This window comes from Zonotrichia leucophrys, chromosome 3 (genome assembly GCF_028769735.1).
Source record: "Zonotrichia leucophrys gambelii isolate GWCS_2022_RI chromosome 3, RI_Zleu_2.0, whole genome shotgun sequence".
NCBI lineage: Eukaryota > Metazoa > Chordata > Aves > Passeriformes > Passerellidae > Zonotrichia > Zonotrichia leucophrys.
Window position 1 is genome coordinate 26,490,305 of NC_088172.1, and position 16,101 is coordinate 26,506,405.

A 16,101-nucleotide genomic window follows, 5' to 3' on the forward strand; every position below is an offset into this window, starting at 1 on the left:
GCCTAGGCAAGATGCCATTTAACATTTTCATTTCTAAGACAGAAGCTTGAAAAAAAAAAAAAAGGCATTCATAAACAGCAGTTATGCTGTTTACCAGATTGCAATAATAAGTAAGCAGCCAGAAAGAATGATTTATTTCTTTTTGATGAGTAAAACCAAAGGTATGTATACAGGATGTAGCTGTTTGGGTTTCTTGGTGAAAAGTTTTCCAGACATGAAGCATGAGGGGCTGCATCGAGGAGAACAGCAACTCTGCAAAAGTGTTGGGATCAAGCTGGATATCAGTGCACTGTTGTAGGAAGGGAAGATAGAACTAATTTAATTCTTGGTTGATGGGATTTATACAATAAGCATTTTTCTCCTGGCATGATAGAGGTGTTACAAATGAAAATAACACTCAAATTCTGTATCTGATCCTAGTTTTTACATCTTTAAAAGGTCTTTTGAAAACCCTCAGGTGGATACAAAGAGCCACAATAATTATTAGTGGTGAAAAAATTCCTGGAAATTATGTAATATGGAAAGGGTGAAGTGTGAGCAGCTGCTTTTTTTTCCACCTGCATTTTTATTAGTAGATACTGGATTCCTGTCCAGATAATTTTAATACAGACTTCATATCATCCAAAGATAAATGTCTAAAAAATGTTGACTGTTGATAGTCAGGTCATTTTTGTGAGATAAATTGTTTAGTTGCTGATGCAGGATAAAACATCAGTAAAAAACGATCAAAAGAAAAGGCTGAGAAGACTGAGAAGGTTATTAAAACTATGGGAAAAGCATTTGGGGGGATACTTTACATGAATTAAATAACAATAAAAGAGTTAAAATAGCCCAGCAGCATGTGCAGGAGATGACCATTGTCCTTTCAGAAATTCTTGAGGTTGGATTCATTTGGTTGAAGCCTGAGAAAAGCAGGAAGATCTTTCAGGATAAAAGGATCCCATTTTATAAACCAGGATAACCATTTTATTTGTCTAAGAGATCAGAAAAAAGGCTGCATTTTATGTACATTACATGCATGTTCTTTCTACAGGATTTAGACATACAGCTTCTTGTTGAATATAAGGATCAGACTTGCAGGATGCTGACTATTTAAGAAGAGACTCTTGGGAAGGAGGGGAGATAATTGTTTTGTCCATCTGTGTAGAGCTTAACCTAACAGCTGGATAACTCCTAGGAAATGTCAGAGAGAAGGGTTGTAGTTTCCAGTTTGGATAAGGGGAGAGTGAGAGAGTCTTGGGGTAGGAGGTAAATCTGTGAGGTCCTTCTGTAGAGAGGGTAAACTGAGTTTCTGTGGTTGGAAGAGATTGCCCAGGAGCAAACAGGAGGAGTGACAAACCCTGCTGATAAGAACTGTTTGTTTCCTCAGGATGCCTCCTGCCTTTGTGAGATACAAGTGGGAGAGAGGGCCCAGGAAGGCAGCGCTGGTGGAGTGGTTAGTGAGGGGCTGGCAAGTGCAAGGTTTTCAGAGGAAGAAAGAGATTAGGAGATGCATAAGTCAGATGAAACTGATGCAATGACTGAGAGTGTTGGCCCAGGACAAGTTGTGTGCTAAAAAGAAAGAGAGCTGGCAGAAGAGAAGAAAAACATTTGTGGTAGAGCTTTAGGAAATGAGTTTGAAAGCAACTTAAGCACTAACCCTGACTTGTACCCTGACTGTACAAGACACTGCATTGACAAGAAAGTGTGTTGCACTCAATTCTTTCCTTTTTAAATTAATTTTCCTCCTCCCATTTAAGGAGTGATAAATATAACTAGAAAGGCTGTCTGAAGAGCTACATGGAAAGGTAAACAGCTGTAGCTCTTCAAACTAGTAAATTGCCCTTCCTGCCATTAGAGAAAGTGGTGAATCTCTCCAGGTTTCCAGCCCAAGGCAGGTTGTATGCCTAGGCAGTATTTGTTATCCATGTAAAAGCTATTTATCTTGCTGTCAGGGCACTTGGAAAATGTGTAATAATCTGTGGTGTTCAGGTTAACAATCTAATACATCGCCTGAACCTTCTGACCCCAAGGTACAGGAAACAGTTTTCTTATTTTACAAGTAGGTAGAGCATAATGAAAATAAATTTTTCTTTTCCTCCTGAAATGTCAAGATAATTTAGGAAGAGGACAATAATAATTTTTGTCAGTTTTCCTAATTTTCAAGCAAGATTTGTTTTAAAGAAGTAGGTGGGGAATGTTGAAGTGCAGAGGATGTGGAAGAAGTGAGGGGAGAACCTTGTTTTGGTGACAGAGCTGTTGGCTGAATAACTGATCAGTAGCCTAGAATTTTGGAGTACATGTATCTGAGCTTTTTTCGAACATTGGTTGCCCAGGTAACAGTAATTACTGTTTGTTTTTTCTAGAAGTACGGTAGATATTTTTCCCATATCACATCTCCCTCTAAATGGAAATCAGTGGAGGATGAGAATGTTGCAGAATGAGAATGTAGCAATCCTTATTTTTAGGAGTTTTAAATGTTAAGGCAGACTTCAATAATTACAAATATTTTTAAATAGCATATTGTTTAAAACTTAAGATGAATAAGGACAATGGGAATTTTGTGTTTGGCTGTAAACTTATTCCAAGCTGCATTGTTTTTAATATTTGATAACAAAAGACAGATTTTATGTTTAAAATCTACATATTCAGTTTGTGTAAATAAGTTTTATGAGTACTTGTTGGAAAGGAACTCAGCTGATAGTTTATTTCTGAGAAACAACACTATTGAATAAATCTGAGAAGTGGGAAATAGCTTGTAGTGAAAGTAGGACTCCTGCCAGTTGCTGTTTTCTGAATTCATAGAATCATACAATTGTTTAGTTGAAAAAGACCTCTAAGATCATCAAGTCCAACTGTTAACCCAGCACTGCCAAGTCCACCACAAAATTTTGTCTGCTAGGATTGTACTATCACAAAATTTTAAAAGCTGCTTGGCAAAATGGAACTCTCAGTTCTGGTTTTATATGGTCATTTGAAATAAAGTGTGACCCTTATCTTTTGTATTCCAGGCTTGTCTAACACTGCCAAAATCGTGGACTGGTTGGTGCTTTCTCATGGGATCCCTGTGACTGACAAAGGAGAGATTGTTGTGGTAGGTGTTTGCCTTGACTGTCTTGATAACACTTGGCTGGGGCACAGACAGATGCAATTTTCAATGAAGCCACACTTTCATAGGACTCTTATGCCAACAGAAGCTGTGGGAGTGGAAAAATATGCCTGAGAGATGGGTTTTATAGTCTTAGAAATTGCTCTTGTGGTTGCCCATAAAAGTGGAAGCCACATAGCCTGGGGTAGTGTAAGAGGAGGGAATTTGTCAAAGTTTGCTTGTAATTATGGAGCTCTATCATGAAAAGGGTTGGTTCATTTACCAAAGAAATGTAGGAAAACAACCAAATCTGCATTCTAATTGGCTTCCTAGCAAAATCCAAGTCACAGAGACTTGTTTGATAGCAATCCTCAAAGCACAGTTTAATGGTACCACCTAAAATGGGCTCACTAGGCTTTCATTTTTAAATCTCTACATAGCATATGTATGTGTGTGTATATTTATACACACATGTATAAAACACATAAAAATATATCTCCATCTCTATAACAGAGCCTGTTGTGCTCATATATGTTTTTTGATTTAATAATTCCATTTCCTGTGTATTCCATATGTCCCAGATACTTCACACTCCAAATAAGGGAGAGAGAGAGTGATTTCCTTTTTGAGATAGCTACAGTTCTATACAGTACTCGATAGCAAATTATTGATACAGTTGGCAAATGTATCTCCAGTCAAACAAAAAACATAGCACATATTCAGTTTCAGATCCTTCAGAAGGCAGCAGAACTTGTGTTTAAGTAATGAAAACCTGTTTCTCTATGTCTTGGAAAAGGTCATCCTGCTAATATCACTACAGCTGCGAGTTCTGCATTATGGTCGCTCTAATAGAAGGCTATATGTAGAAGTAATGGCATTTTTAGATTTTTTTATTTGCTTGAGCTCGTGACCTGCTGTTAGTAGCTTTCCATTTTTCAAGCAATGCTGCTTTTGCACACATTGATATTCTGGAAATAGTACTAAAAAGTCATATTTATGGACTAGCAGGTTGTACAATATTTTTCCCTCCTTTTCTTTGAAGCTCATATTCTTGGCTTATCAAAGTGTAACAGTGTTCTTACTTGACTTGTTTTGACTACTGGAAAAACCCCTTGTGAAAACATAATCATATCCTCATTGGCTTATATTTAAGTATTGAAGATTTAATGTAACAGTCTGTTACATTATGCTTGAGTAACATATCTTAATATAAAGCAGTATTTCTTAATTATATAGCTAGTTTAAATATTTTAATTTTTTTCTGCTCCATTGTTTAGTACTAAGTGGAAAGGTCTATATTTTCATGTCTTTTTTATAAGCAGAAGATCTAAATGAGAGGGGAGAAGAGGAGAGATAACATTTGTTTTGAAGCCAAAATGTCTGATACTGTCTTTCATATCCCTTGCTTAAAAAAAAGTTGAGGTTAAAAAAAAGTAAATCTACAGTTTTATTGTTCTTTAATTTAACCAGCTGATTTTAAATTTAAATACAAAGAAGCAGAAAGATTTTTTTTTTGTCCCTCACAGTGCTGTAGTTGCTTTTATAAACTTTCAGCTTGCAAGTAATCAGCATTTTTCCTACTTTTAGAAAACTATGCTAGAAACATATCATTAATTCCTGATACTTAGAAACTTGAAGAAAATCCTTATAAGACGTGGGAAATGGCAAGTTTATACATATCTATGCTTGGGATCAGTGATTTCTTGAAATAGTTCCCCTCCCATTTAGTGATGTACTTTACCCTGCATTATGGATATTCAGAGAGTGACAGCAGCTCTTCTTGTTCTCCTCGTGGGAAGCTAAATGAGCCAAGGTCCCTCAGCCTCTCTCCCTTCTTTCAGCTCTCCATTCCTCTCCTGAAGAGTCCCATCATAGTCATCTGCCTCTGCATTCACCACTGTGCTCTTTCAGCAGTGCAGCTTGTTCTGTTCTCACCTTGCTGTTTGTTTAGTTTTCTGCTGAGGTGCCTCTAAAGATCCTCAAACTTCTCCAGGCACCATATCCCATTTTCTGAAACATGAGGGGAAAAACAGGTCTAATGTACTCTCAGGAACTGTGTCCATTGTCTTGAAAAAGCATGCATAACTGGTCAGTCTTTTTTTCATTTTCTCAAACAAGTGGAAGCCTAAGTTGAGTGTGTTATGCTCCAGCAAAAGTCAAACAACTGTGAACCTGTATGGTCTTTCCTGGCCTTTGATCAGTGTGAGGGCAGCTCTGACATCTTGTGAGCATACACGGTTAAAATGTGCCTTGAGTTCTTGAATCTTTCTGCTGCCTTCCAACCCAGTTTCACTGAAATGGCTCTAAGGGATTACTGAAATGGAGCATGTCCTGGCAGAGATCTGTATTGGAAAATATTTGTGGCATACAGATGATCATGAGGTATTTGTGTAAAGAACAAGAACATATCATACATAGCTCAGATGATTAATACAAAGCAGAGAAGCTTTGCCCTCTGATTTTCCTTGTCTGGCAGGCAAGACCCTGCCACTCCTGTCTGTGTGATAGTGAGCATAGGGGGACAGCTCATGATCTTTCCTAAGCATCTAAAGAGGCTTGTGCTCTTGTCATCTTCTTTAGACATGCTTTCATAGCTTGCTCCTGCTCACTAATAGGGTGAGAAGGGAGCAGATGGGGAAAGTCAGAGTTTGCCAGCAAAATGCAAAATTCTTCTCTAATGATCTAGTGTTGGCTTGAAATTGTCAGATTTTCTATTAGCGTTGATAATTTCTGTTCCATTGTTTATAACCTTAAAATAATTCTAATGTTTCATTTCACTGTGAAAGGAAACAATCAAAATATTTTGTCTTTGCTTCAGATAAAGATGTTTTCTGAGTAGCTGTCTGTAACCTTAATGGCAGTTGAGACCTATATAAACTTTATCATTGTACCATAATTTAGTGACAAGTGTGTGATCATGATCCAGTGATACAGTAATAATTTGAATTATCATAATCATCATTCTTAATTTGTGTCTTATAGCCAGAGACAACTTGGCTCAGTCCAACATAGGATACAGGTAACTAAAATAGAATTTGATAAAGATGTAAATATCTGTCTACAAAAGTCAAAGTGTTTTTTCAGCCTGTGACATAAAGAAAGAATTATATTGTGGAAGTGAAAAATTCATTCTGTGATGTCAGCCACAAAATATTTATTTTTAATTATAATTAATGAAACAATGAAAAACTAAATGTCGTAGGCAAATAGACTAAGACTATTTGCCTTCATCACAAAAAATCTTCCCCACTAATAAAGAAGAGTTTGAGGGTGGGAAATATTTATCAGTATGCAACATTTTAGAAAGTAAATTATCTCTGCTCATTCTTAATCCATCTGCATTTCTTTGTTTGCCTGGTTGTTTATGTGTTTAGGTCTGTGGCTAGCTCAGATCGTCATGGAAGTGGTTCTGACCAGGCATGGCCTGCTCAGCCTTCATTGCTTTTAATTCTTAGTTTTGAATGCCCCTCTAGTGCTGCAGAACAACTTGGCATCCTATTGAAATAAATAGCTGTAGATGGCATTTCTGAGGCTTTGTTTCAAATGTTGGAGGGTTTTTTCCCTATATTTTTAAAATTTTGTTGTTGCAGGCAATTTAAAAAAAACCAAAAGAGTATTAGCTTCTAATATAGGAACATTCTGTGGTCTTACCATATACCAAAACCTGATTAGGATTTGGTATATGGTAAACCTCTTTTGAAGTTTGCAGAAATAAGTCTAGCTGTGAATGTTTACTTTTTGTATGGATGCTATGTATATGTGGCATTGGTTTTTTGTAGTTTGTTCCAGGTTCTGTAAAATTTATCACCTTTCTGTTAAGAGGGAATTGCAAGAATTAGTGTGTTGGGGATGGTTGATTTTCTCCAGCTCAGTGTGTGAGAAAGGAAACAAAGGACACTGACTACTGCAGATGTACAGAGTATTAAATACAGAGTATTAAATGTGCTGGAATGTACTGGCAATGCATGAAGCACAGAAAGAGGCACAAGTCAAGACACTTGCCTGCTATTGTGTATTTTGACCTTTATAAAGTTAAGTAACCACTACACACCTTGGAGCAATTTTTTCGTCTTATGCAAAAGAATCTTGTTGCTGCATAACAGTGAGTTCCTAAGCTTTCACAAGCTTTCTTCCACCTTTTCTAATTTTTTTAATGCAATGTACACAACTCCATTACAGCAGTACTTGAGAAATTTTCTTGTCACTAGATTCAGACATTGCAGTGGAGCCTCTAATTTTCTCTGAACAGTTTTCCATTCTCCTGGTAACGTATTGATCCTAACAAGAATTGATAACACTTTCTGGTGTTCGTGTCATGTCAGTATTACTAAATCTTTCTCCTATCCCCAGCAGTTATGAATTTGGCTTTTTCTCCTTTCTCTGGCTTGCATTTTGCATGTCTCAATCCAGTTTCAATTTTCTATAAAATTTGCTGGTTGGCTTGAAGTGACACTGCAGAATAAGGACTGCCAATGGGAATGAAACTGCTAGAGAGATCTGGATCTCAGAGAGGGAAACTTCCCACTTCATCCCTTTCCTTTTCTGTTATGGTAAAAGGCTGATTTACAGCTTTCCATATTATTCAGCAGTCCTTTTAATGTTTCTGTTATAAATTGAGGTGCTGGTTGTCATTTCTGTCAAGCCTTGAGCTCGGGGCTGGGGAGGAAGCCAGTTGGTGGCTGGTCTGTCAGGCATAAGCTGAGCTGCATAAGCAAGCTGGTTTTCTCAGGGCGTATGGAGAGAACTTCTCCAAGCACTTGGGAGCCCTCTCAAACCTCAGCACTTTCTGTTCCAAGCCCAACAGCTACTTTTCAACACCGCTTTCTTTAACCAAACAGCAAAGCCAGTCTCCACAGAAGAAAACATTTCATTTTGAGTGTTAGTAGGGAAGGCAGGAGAGAGCACAAACTGTCTGTGTCACAGGATAATTATATTGTCTTATGCAGTACATACCACTTTGCTTTTTCCATCTGCTAACTCTCTAACCACTGCTGTCTTTGCAAGAACCCAGACCTCATGGTTATTTCAGGTCACTAGCAGGTATTGTAGCATCCTCTTCAAGCCAGCTCAGGTGATTCAGATCTGTGGTTAGAAGTAAAGCTCAGTTTGTTGCCCAGTATTAAAGTGTTGTGCCCAAGTATGAGAGCCTGTATTGCTGTTTAGTACCTGGGTGAAGGGGTCTCTGCCCAGCACAATGAATTCCTGCTCTAGTGCTCTTTATCTGTGCCCATATTCATTCCTTTTATAGTCCTTCAACATTTTTTATACTTCTTTATTAGCTATTTTTACAAGTGGTTGGTTATTTTTATTAATTTCTAACAACCACATGGTTAGAAGCCCCATGTGTTCAGCTTTTGCTTAATATGTTTTAAATCTAATATTTGGATGACTCCTGGTCTACATATCCTTCTCATTTTCACTGTCTCCCATGAGCCTTCTTTAGTGGGGTTTGAGGTTTTTTGTTCTTTTCAAGTACAGATAGATTTTGAATGTGCTGGTAGTTACTGACCTAGTTGTTTTGTCATTCATATTCCCAAACTCCCTATTAACTCAACTGCATGACTTCAGCTGTTAGACTTCATGGGTTTAGAGTTTATGTTGCACTGCCTTGGCTTACAGCTGATCCCCTATGTCTGATGTTGAGTCCTCCCTATTCTCCATGTAGAATAGAGTTTGGTGTGGCTGAAAAACCCCTGAATTTATTCTGTTGCATTATAGGCTCTTCCTACACTCCTCTTCTCCGGCCTTTCCCAGTGCAGTGAGTTCTGAAGGCCCCCAAGTACCTTGGTTCAAGTGGAGATGCTCTTGCTCCCATCTGTGCTCACCAGCATAAAGGAGATGCACTGCTTTGTGTCTCCTCTTCTTGAAGGAATGGCTTATTCCAAGTCTTGGAGAAGCTGCAGCCAGCTCCTGTGCTCTTCTCTCGTTTGTTTTTTTAAAGAAGCACTGCTTCGCCCTTACATCTATTTAATTGGTTTCCTGCTGGAAAGAAACTCAAGGGCTGCCTTTGCCAATTAACTAGAACAAAATACTCTGTTTCAGACAATGTACGATTTACCCAAGGATTTCAGAAAATAAAGGTGGGATACCTTCGATGATTTAATAGTTGTTCTGTTCAAAGAACAGTTGTTCTTTGGTGGTGGTCTCTTGTCATTAAACATGCAACATGTTCCAGGTTTAGTTCTTTCCTGAAAGCTTTTTCTTTTTAATGTATAGTTTTAATATTAACAGACTATTTAATCCCCATAACATGACACATTTTAAAGTCCTAGTCAAGCATTTACTGTCTTTGGTCAAAAAAACCAAACCCCAACAAAACCTAGAGAATGACTTAAGGCCTGGTACACAGGTCAGTCATGTGGTAGACTATATTTAGGAACATTAATAGCCATATTTAAAATGAAATTTCTATTACTGGCCTCCTAGATTGCTAGGTGCAATAACTTCAGCCAAGAAAGAGCAGTCAGATTGAGTTTGTTACTAGGAATATCTAAAAACCAACCACAAAACCTAATTTTAAACAGTGGATTGTAATCCATGCTGTTTGGTTTAGAACCCCTTCAGCAACTCCTCTCTAAATATCTATTTTAAACCAGTATGTCAGACCTCTGGCTGTTTTTTCACAATGTCCCAAGCATAAAACACTTTGACCATTAAAGTAAATAGGAAAAAGTAACAACTAAAGAACTTAAAAAATATATATTTTTTAGTACTGTGGATTCCCTTTAAATAGAGAGGTATGTTTGAAGAGGTGGGTGGTGGTGTGTGTGCCATGTTACTTGGTTGGGACCATAATGAACAACCTCATCTGTGATCTTCCCAGCAGCTGGAAAGAGGGCAGGCTTCTGTGGTTTGTGTCTTGTTTGGTTTGGGAAAGCATGAGTTGAACTTGGAAAGTTTCCTACTATCTGAAATGTGCACTTGACCTCTGGGAAGTGTAGAGTATCTTTGCCTACCACTTTAAAATTCAGTCTTTTAATCATAACTTTTTAAGAAAAGAAGCTTTTTTTTTTATTATTCCTTATTTCAGTGTGAACTTGACTTGATTGGTCCACTTTTTTGGGCTGCATACAAAGGGATGGAAGCTACAGGAATCAGAACTGCTCAGACAAATACTGTATCAGAATACTTCCTGATGCCCAAACAGCTCTGCAAAAAATGGTTGTTCACTAAATTCAGCTACTTATGTTTTCTGAGGCAGAGAATATTTAGTACCAAGGCTATTACTATTAGTTGAATTGTCTTACAGCTTGTTTGTATTGATGTAAACTTCTATAACCTCTGGCCCACTGCAGTGTGCACCATGCAAACATAAGAGTATCTTTTCCCCACAGAGGAATTTGCAGTTGATTTCTGTTAATAAACTGTTTGGGACTGTTCTGCACCCATATGAATATATGTCAAGGTCCTGAAAAGGGCTTTTGCAGACATAACCAATGTCTAGGTAAAAGGCTTGACATAGTTATTTTACATAAGGAGAAGCATGTTTTCAAAGAACTCTTAGCCTTTTCCTGGATTTTGTTTTTGTGGGATAAGCTTTAGTTACCTTTTTGGAAATGTACATAGACTGATCATTTTTACCTGTGGAAGGAGCTCATTTTATGAAGTGGCTTAGGGAAAATAATGTGCATGTATATGCTTTAAATATAAGTATCACTGCTTTATTTTATTTCCTTCTTTAGGAAATAAGATTACTTAATTCTGATAATTTCACTTCTTCTAAAAACCATTAGGCCTCACTGAAAAAGCCCTTTGTTTGACTTTTTGTTTTTAAAGCTTTTTTTTTAATAAACCCCTAGAATAATATCCACAAGCTTAAGCTGTCCTAAAAATGCTTTTGTCCTTGCCAGAATAAGCCTATGCAAATTTCAGTTGCTTTATGCAGCAAACCAGATCTCTCTGCTGGGAAACTGAAGAGTAAGTAGGTGTTTTCCATCTGTGTGCCCAGTGTGCTTTCTGCTAGCAAGCAGGTCAGCACTGTGACCCACAAGATGTGCAGTGGGGACTGTGTTTCAGCATCCTTCCTGCCCATGTGCATAAGCACATAAAAGTTACAGATGGAGCAGGATGCAGGTGGTGTGTACAGATACAAAACCCAAAAGTCTTCAGTGGATGTTCAGCTTGCGGTGTATCCTGAACACCAGGACTGGCTATCAGTTGCAACATCTGTGTTAATTTGGGTAAGGGGTAATATGGTCTAGGAGTGCTAGGAGATGATGTAAAACAGTAGCAGGCAATTCCTCTCTTGAGTAGGCTGTCACATTCACTGCATGCCAAGTCTACAGCAAAGTACTCTGGTGCACTAGGTATTAATGCCTGCACTGTTGGTACCTGAGGTGTTCCCTCTTTAACAGGATGAATTATGGGAGTATGTTGAAGATGTAAGGGATTGACTTAAGTACCTTCAGCTTTCACTTCATAGCAATACAGTGCTATATAGTGCTAGGCTACACTAATACACAGATGCCATGCTAAGGTAGCATCCTTTTTTATTTATATTTTTATTGCAATTCAAATTGATTTTGCTAACTCGATGTTAGAAAAGCTTTATTTAAATGATTTTTGATAGCTTATTCTATTGGTATATTCCTAGAATAACTTTTGACATTTCTTCTGTTTGTGTAACTCAAAAGCCAAGTCTCTTCCATAACAGTAAAGGTTGAAAATCCCAAAGATGGAAATAAGAGTGGGTCAGGCTGGAGGGGACTACAATAGATCATCCAGTCCAACCTCCCTGCTCAAGCAGGGTCATCCTGCACGGCACAGGTTTGTGTTCAGACAGTTATTGAATTTCTCCAGGTTTCTCTGTGAAATCTGTTCCTGTGCAGTTACCTCCACAGCAAAGAAATTCTTCCTCATTTTCAGGTGGAACCTTCTGTGCATTAGTTTCTGCCTACTGCCTCTTATCTTTCCCTACTGATTAATTTATTTAGTAAAGTGATTTGCCACTGTAGAACCTTTGGAAGCTTGTTCTTAACATTTTGTTGTAAATGAGGAAGGAAACTATAGTTCAAGTGCCAAAATTTAATTTTTGATCTTAATTTGCTACAATTATTCATTAGTAAAAGGAGAAAACTAAATGTAAACTATAAGTAATAAACCAGAGACCACCACCTATTGACTTTTGAGCTGTCCTCAAGTGTAGAAAGTGGTACAGAGGAAATCACATGCAGAGAAACTCTATTGTGTTTCCAAAATCAAGAGGTCTGTAGTGTACTGCATCTCTTACCTAGACAAGGGGAGCCCTGAAGGGAGCATTTCCATCACTGTGGTGCTTCTGTGCTCTTTTTTTTCTTCCTTCTTGTGCTTTCAGTTATCTCTATGTGCCCTCAGTACTTCAGCCGTTGGTGTGGTATCTCTGCCTGTGTGGTTGCAGAGGCATTAGGCACGGTCTCTGCCAAGTGCTGCTGCTTTCTGCAGTAAATGTGTATTGTACTGCAAATGTTGTTTTAAGATAGGGAGGGAGGAGCTGGAAGCATTCCTGTGCAACAGTAATATTACTGGGAAGAAATAGAGCTGGGGCTGTTGAGGCTAACATATTATACCCCTGAGAGTACTGGTACATGCTGATTCTCTGCAGAGGGACAAGTGCAGGAAAACATGTACTCAGGCAGCTAATGTACTGCTCATCCCCCCATCCTCTGCTCAGCCCATGTGGTGTGGTAGGTACCATCTGAGGTGTCTGTGTGACTATGCTGCATGAGCTGTTCAGTTATGCAGTAAGTTGGGACAGAAAAGGTTATCAGTTATTCCTTATAAATCTTGTGTTCTAATCATCAGGTTTCTTTTTTGTGCATGCAAACCTAGTGGTTCACACTGACAGAAGAACTTTCCCTTGAATGTGTTTGTTGAGGGTCTAGCACAGCAAGGCCTGTGATAAATGACTTGACCAGACCATCACTTAGAGAGAGAAATGAAGTATCTGTCCCTTATCCAAGCACTGTTGTATATTAAACATCTGTCTGTAAGTTTTCTGGCCCGTGTGAGTGACATATCTCTGCACAGGCATGTGCTGACTCTCATACAAAGACATGGAGACACATAGTTGGAACATGGAATTCTGGATGTGCGAGATGAAACTTGGAAGCAAACACCACTTTATTCGTCAAGCTAGCATGGCTGAGATATTAACATAGAACAAAATATGATTAAATTTTGTAGCCCTGTGCTTAGAGGCAAAATGCCCCTTTGCCAGAGAGGAAAGGAGCAGCCAGTTGCCTAGTAGGACAGTGAGGGTGAAGAACTGGATTGTGCTACAGATGATATGATGGGAAGAGGGCAGGCTCCTTCGAGCAGGAGGAAATTAAAACAGGGGATAAAAAGACAACACTTCTAGGGGGATGGTGGGGAATAATCAATTGGATTTGAACTGTGCAAATTTGAATCCAGAGGCATCAAGTGTGTCAGACCAGAGATTTGTTGTAAAGTGTCCTAGCTGATAGTTGTAATTTTTGTCATGTAATGCATCAGATTATATGAATAATGATAAAAATATTTTGTTCTCTTATCTATTTTTAAATTTAGGACTAAGTAAGAAAAACAGTGAGTAGCAGCTAGTGTTGATCAGACTAAATCCTGTCTGCAGGATGTAGTGAGCCAGCTGTATCAGTTTTTTGAGTGTTGGAGGCGGGTATATGCACTGATATATAGTTCAGACCACTGCATGGCTCAAGCCATTTGATTTATTATTAGGGGACAGAATTCTTACAGAAACATGTGTGGTGTTTTTGGTTTTTTTTTTTTTCCTGTTTGGATGGTTTTTTTCCCCTTGACTGAGGTGCCTGGTATTAGAAACACTGTCTTCCTCTCTCTGATTAAGTAGTGCAGGGAGTTATCTGAAAATCTGCCTTTTTAGGCACAAGCAGCAGCATAACTATCTTGGGCAGTCTAAATCCCATCCTAAGTTTTTCCTTATACTTAGTCCTGTGTGTCACACCAGCATGGTGAATGAGTGTGTATGCCATGTCATGTAATTCCCAGGGTGAAACAGTATGACACAAGCTGGTGGTTTGGGACAGAAGCTGTCTCACTAGAGTTGCTGGTTTTAGAATAGTTTTGGAAAAGTAAAAGTAACTTTCCATGTGATTGTAATGAGTGCACAAAACACATCTATAAAAATTTACTCTATGAAGAATCTTTGTCTTTTCCTGTGTTTTGGCATGCATTCTTTCTACTCCTATTGATTAAATGTGCTCTCTTGGTTCTTCTCCCTCTTAATACTGTGTGTGAAAGATAACTCTTCAGAGCAAGGGAAGCCTTTACTCTAATCTCTGAGGGGTAGATGTGGGACATGAGACCAGGAACATGTCCATACTGAGAGCTGTGAAAAATGTTGTCTCTTACCAATACCTACCTACCTGGAATTTTGTGGTTGTTACTGAGTCAAAAGAACAGAGAGCTACAGGGAAGTTAACCATGCTTTACCCCACTCTGAATGTTGCTTTCAGCCAGCAGCATATCTGCTTTGCATTTCAGATCTAGCCTAGGAAGGGATGGTGCTTGGATATGTGCTGTCTAACAGCTAGTGCAGGAGCTGTTGTTCAAACCTGAGCTCCACTGTTAGTATGCAAGTGATACCTTGAGAGGATTTGTGGTGGGTTTTTCAATCCCATGTACTCATCTGAGACTTGTGGAGTACAATGGAGATACAGCATGCCTTAAGCATGCATTTTGTCATAGTTGCAAGTAAAAGAACAGTTTTGATTTCCTTTTGAGAGGTGGTCCAAATGTCTCAGGCAGAACTAGGGCTCTATTCCCCTTGCTCGTATTTTCAGTTTCACAATAACTTTGCATAGCTTTAAATGTGGTTTCTAGCTTGAAGCCTCTGAGGCTTTTCTCTTTCCCCCCTGGAAGAAAGCTCTTACAGAGCTCAAACTTGGTTTTATTTGGAGTTTGTGTAAACATGGTTCTTACTTTTCTGGGAGAGTCAGCTGTGGAGAAGGAAAAAGCTTGTGGTATGTCAGAGCTTCAAACTGCTCTGTACTGATTTATTGCTTGTGTGGAGACAGCCTAGAGTGCATTAATTCATCAATTCTTATAAGCAGAGAGGAGGGAAAGAATAGGAGGAAACAAGAAAGGGGGTGGAGGGGAAAAGAGTTGGGGAGGAGAAAATAAAAACGTGGGGAAATATAAGGGATGGGAGGAAAGAAATAGCAAAGCAAATGATTTTGAGTGGGTGGTCTAGGAATTTCTGGAAGATAATAAAGTGCTTCCCTAGAAAGCAGTGGAATTGTCTGTGCCCTTCTTATTACTGTGGCCTTTACAAGCTAGGACACTATTTGGTCTCAAGCAGCTGTGCTTAGGTTACAACGGACTTTAAGATCAGTCTGCTTTAGGTTGGCCTCATCTTGTCTCACTTTAAGACCTGTTCTGTGTGCAGCTAATGTTCCCTTCTCTAAAATACTCAGAGCTTAAACAATTTGTCTGTTAGTGATTTAACCTGTGACCTCCCTCCCCTTTGTATATATTTTGTATATTATATTTTACACACCTACAGCTAGACAGTAATTTACGTATGGAGCCTTGGTATTGGCCCCAGTATTCAAAGCCAGTGGTTCACTGCAGTAAAGTTTATGGAAGTCTCTAAGGATCTAATAGGTTGATGACTCTTAAAGCAAGCAAATGAGACAGGCAGGCTTGTTCTCTCCAGACCAAAATGTGTTGCACTTGTGCCAGTTTTAGATCCAGTTGCAAAACCAGTTCTACAGTGTCTAGGTTTTTCTCCCCATATTGCGTAGGATGGAGTTTTCCCATCCAGCAGAGATGAGGAGGCTTTTAAAATGCATATCATCGTGACCTCACTGTTTCAAATTATCTTAAACATTGTGCCTCTGGCTGCTGAGAGGGCTCTGAGGTGTGCAGAGTATCTAGGACTCCAGTACTGGGAAATGGCATAGTGCAAGGGCTTCCCAGCTTTTGCCTGAGGTCATCTGCTGCTCCAGTGCTTTTAAAATCTCTTAGATAGCAAACATTGATTAGACACATGAATTCTGAGCAATGTTCTTTAGTAGTTACACACCTGTCCTGTTGTTCAT

General features: G+C 38.7%; 1 protein-coding gene across 2 annotated transcripts in view; it reads left to right on the plus strand.

The window, feature by feature from the left end:
- Positions 1–16,101, plus strand: part of RNF144A (ring finger protein 144A) — a 58,210-nt gene that overhangs the window by 11,708 nt on the left and 30,401 nt on the right. The window contains exon 2 of one of the 2 annotated variants that reach the window (XM_064707681.1): positions 2,991–3,073. The exons of the other annotated variant lie outside the window; for it this stretch is intronic. The gene's annotated coding sequence lies outside the window, so the exon portion shown is untranslated. The remainder of the gene's footprint in view (positions 1–2,990; positions 3,074–16,101) is intronic. 2 annotated transcript variants of the gene reach the window in all.